Source organism: Alosa pseudoharengus, unplaced genomic scaffold, assembly GCF_046254945.1.
Source record: "Alosa pseudoharengus isolate Yale_2024_CS ecotype anadromous, Long Island Sound unplaced genomic scaffold, YU_APseudo_1.1 YU_APseudo_1.1_scf_6, whole genome shotgun sequence".
NCBI lineage: Eukaryota > Metazoa > Chordata > Actinopteri > Clupeiformes > Clupeidae > Alosa > Alosa pseudoharengus.
The window spans coordinates 31,776,581-31,781,038 of NW_027468848.1; positions in this window are offsets into that span (position 1 = coordinate 31,776,581).

Here is a 4,458-nt window from a genome sequence, read left to right on the forward strand (position 1 = left end):
CCCCCCCCCCCCCCCCACCACCACCTCTTCACACCCCCTCCCCCATGCTGTCCATCTCCCCCTGGCAGAGGCTACAGCATGCATTCACAGAGATCTGGTGGACTAGCACTGCGCCTGGGGATAGCATGGCCAAAAAAGAACTCCGGAAAGAAAGAAAGTGCAGTACCTGAGACCGTGATCGTTATCAAAGGAACTTTTCGGGTATGGAATTCAACTGCCACTAGCCATAGTATGAAGCACAAACCCAAGATGGAGATGGGAAATCGTTTGTTCAGGAGGACTTGTGTAGAATCATGTTCCAGTATTCAATGTATTGTGAAAGTTTTTTTTTTTTTCTAAAATAACTTTTGAAATGCAGTATTATTTTTACTTGTTTTTCTCAGCAAGTCTTCTATCAATTACATGTATCTTTAGCTTAAGCCTTTGAGTGATTCTGGAAATTTCTTGAGTAACATTGTAAGTCTGTGTGAAGAAAAACCATGATGTCACAACACAAAGCGCATTACTATGTTCCCCCAGGTGCTTGTGGTTTTAAACAGTGGACGGGCCCAGTGTTATCACTCCTATGGAGATGGTAATTGGCGTGAGCAAGGGCCATCTCCATCAGCCTTGTGAGCCTCTCTTGCCTCAGCCTCAGTCACATTTGTCTCGTTTGACCAAACAGCCCTTCACACGGAGCAGTGGTGTCACACACAGTGTTTTCGTTCATATCTTCTGCTTCATTTTAAGTCGATCCCACTCACTGTATTCCATATATCCTGTAGAAATAATCTGTTGCTCTCAAAGAGATTGGTTCATCTGAGAGCAGAGGCAGACTGCACGCTTCTCTCTCCTGTACCACCATGTTACATATTCTCGATTGTAGGTGAGTCAGAGCGATAGGGAGTCTGTTTGGCTGTTATGGAAATGAAATGTTTTCACCATGGTGTTGCATACTTCAAATGAAAAAAAAAAAGAAAATGGATGCCTTGACTGACAAATGAAGTAATCTCTCTTGCAGTTAATTTTGTAAGTGAAGATGTTTGTATGCGTGTGTGTATGTCAGTGTGTGTATGTCAGTGTGTATGTGTATATATTATATATATATATATATATAAAAGTATATATTTACTCTGTTGTGCACTACCCTTTATTTTGGATGCTGTGTAACTGAAGAGAATCAAGTCCTATAGTCCTTGCAATAAACTGGAATTGTAGTTAGTTGAATGGACTATGAATTTGACAATTTTGATCTGTAATGGTATTCATTAAATGTATCATTGGCTTTGCCTTACACATTGGACTACTTTATGGCTTTTCACCCAAGTAATTTGTATTCCTACCATTGCTTTCACCCAAGTAATTTGTATTCCTACCATTACTTTAACTATCATAAGATGAGCATTTTTACTTGTATGAATCATATTACCATCAAGATACTAGGGACTGCTGCTTTGCTTCTTCAACAGTGACATCTGCTGGGCTATACTGTAACTACAAGCATTGCACATTGAATTATCAGCAGTCATCAAGGTAGCATGCACTGCACCAATCAAAATGAGCAGCCCTGAAACTATAAGCACTCAGCATTGTATCAGCAGGGCCCAGTGTTGTAACTGATGTTATGCTGCTTCATGTCCTCCTCGGAAGGCCTGAGTTTCCTAGTTGAGAGTTTCCCGTTGTTCTTCCAGCTTCGATGTGCAGTTAGGTTGGCATTTAAGTAAAATGAGAAAACAACACAACTGTTCCAAATAACAGGTGTTGCTCAGAATGTTAAAACAATACCGCGAGTGCTGTTTCCATTATCTGCGTATACATACAGTATCCTGCTCATAATAACATGAATGGTTGATCAAAGGAATGGTTTTTAGGTGCTTATGGGAATTGGACAAGTGACAAAACTAATATTTGCTAAGTTCACAATAAACTTTTGTAGGCACCAAATTAACAAGAATTGATTTAAGTCACGACAAAGTCCACAACTCCGCAACTCGGGTATCATACAAGAAATCTTTCCCACCAGTTTCCAACGTGTGATTACGATTTTGAGCATTCATGCACTCAGAATTTGTAATTACAATATTTTATACAAAATACAATATTTAGTGCTTGAAGACCGTATTACCTACAACTGGGCTCCTAGGGACTGATACTGTATGTCAGCACTGACAGATACTAAACACTTAAAAGTAGTCCTTGATTCCAGTGAAAGGGTGTTGAACAGCCGATCATGACACCTCTCTCTGTGCTGCTGATGCAACATGTTGATTGGCTGAAATTGTTTATGGTTTGGACCAAGCCACTATGATTGTTTCTTGTGTACAGAGCCAAGATTGTGTTAAAAATGGCAGTTTTCACGCCTGAGACATGCGTGTCACGCAGGCAGTGTGCATGCTCTAACCTGTTCACATGGGCGCCGAAATGAAAATGGACAGGTACTGTAACGCAGCTGACACGCAGCTGCCACGGATGCGGTCTGAATGAGGCCTAACTGTGATGATTCTAAACAGTTCTCATTCTTACTTCATTCAAGTTAAAACAGTCGTTAAAACAGCCTTCAAATGCTCAGTGCTGATACAGAGATAAATTCACTTAAAAGGTTTTATGGAGATAGACAATTAAGATATCCAGCCTGCAGCTCTGAACAACATATATAGCCTACTAAGCATAATTTGAGGGTAAAAAATGGAGAGGTTTCCTTCAAGAAACAAGGTTAACTGTGTAAACATACAGAGCCCCTAAGGGGACATGACAAAAAAAAAGTTTAGTTTCATGTGCTCACGTGAAACTTTCATTTCAGATTTTTTTTTGCTCATGTCCCCTAAGGGGCTCCGTAGCAGGAACCAGTTTACCAGTGTTGGGAGTAATGCATTAACAAAGTAATGTAATTACAGTAATGCATTGCTTTTTGCTGTAATACAGTAATGTAAGGCATTACCAATACAATGTCAGTAGTATTTTACTCAGTACAATTCTCAGTAACTGAAGTTACTTTGCTTTTTAATCCAAAATTGAGAAATGCTCAATTGGCACCAGAGAAGATTATCCAAGAAGTAAAAAAAAAAAATTGCCTTGTTTAGATGACTGTAGAAAGGGAATTTGAGTTATCTCTGCCATTCATGCAACAGATCTAACATGGTTAGGCTATACTTCTCATTTCAAGCAGTGAGAATAACTAAAATGTTGCTTTTACAGACAAAGATCGTAGCCATTATTCTCAAACTATTTGCATTAATTAAGTCTACACCACTGTAAGTGGAAGGAAAGGCAACCAGCAATGATGAGAACCATTTAAAGTCAACATACAATTTCACAATGGCTATATTTTACTATATTAAGTTGTGAGTGACCTTTGGCGTTTGGGACCTACATTGTCCCATGAGCCATAACTGCAACCATTTTATTGTTCTTTTGTTAGCCTTAAGCCTCAGTCATTATGCCATACCACATCACCTCCTGCTGTAATGAGCTGCATTGAACACATGAAGATCTATTGAGAACACCAAATCCATATTTCCTGTTATTTTGGTGAAAGTAATGTAAGGGTAGTGTAATGCCTTACAATTCAAAGACAGTAATATTGTAATGTAACAAATTACTTTGAGATGACAGTAACAAGTAATAAATAATGCATTACGCTTTTGAAGTAACTTGCCCAACACTGCAGTTTACATATTTAATTGTCTGCATATAATCAAATCCCAGCTCACTTCTATGTTTTTTTCTTTTTCCTGTTGCACAGTTGGCTGAGAGAGCTTGTCCTGACAGATAAGCAATTACCACAGTGAAATGCTGACACATTCTTTAATATGTTCATAAACATGGAAATATGGTGAGTGGGGTCGATTTAAGGACAAATGAAGAATACATAGATTGTCACTGTCACAATAATTAATAGCCTTTCTGAAACAAATCTAAGTACATTTTCAAAAACATTCAACAAGCATTGTAAAATTAAATTCTAACAGAAACATTAAGATCATTATTTCAAAACACCAAACAGCATGCATTAATGTTAGCAGTTATTTCTTTCCACTGGATTTGAACAAACACATTTGTTAATACAGGTTGCAGTATAGGATTTTAAATTTCGGGTTGCTTTTCTTTCAAATATTCCACATAAAAAATGCACATGCTGCAATAATGAATAGCCTTTCTGACAGAAATCTTAAGTAAATTTCCAAAAATATTCCATGCAATTGCGTTCAAGTGAAAGACAGCTGTTAACACTCATCCTTGCCACTAGAACTGTCATTGGATTGTCCCTTTGTTAAATAAGGCATGGACTTAAAACTTCTCAAAGTGAATTACACATAAATGTGTTAAAATTGCAATCAGCAGAATAATGCACTAATCATTCAGGTTAGTTTCCGATTTTAAAACTAGATTCTAACAGAAACATTATGATCATTATTTCAAAACATGAAACAACATGCATTAATATTAGCAGATATTTCTCTTTATACTGGATTTGAACAA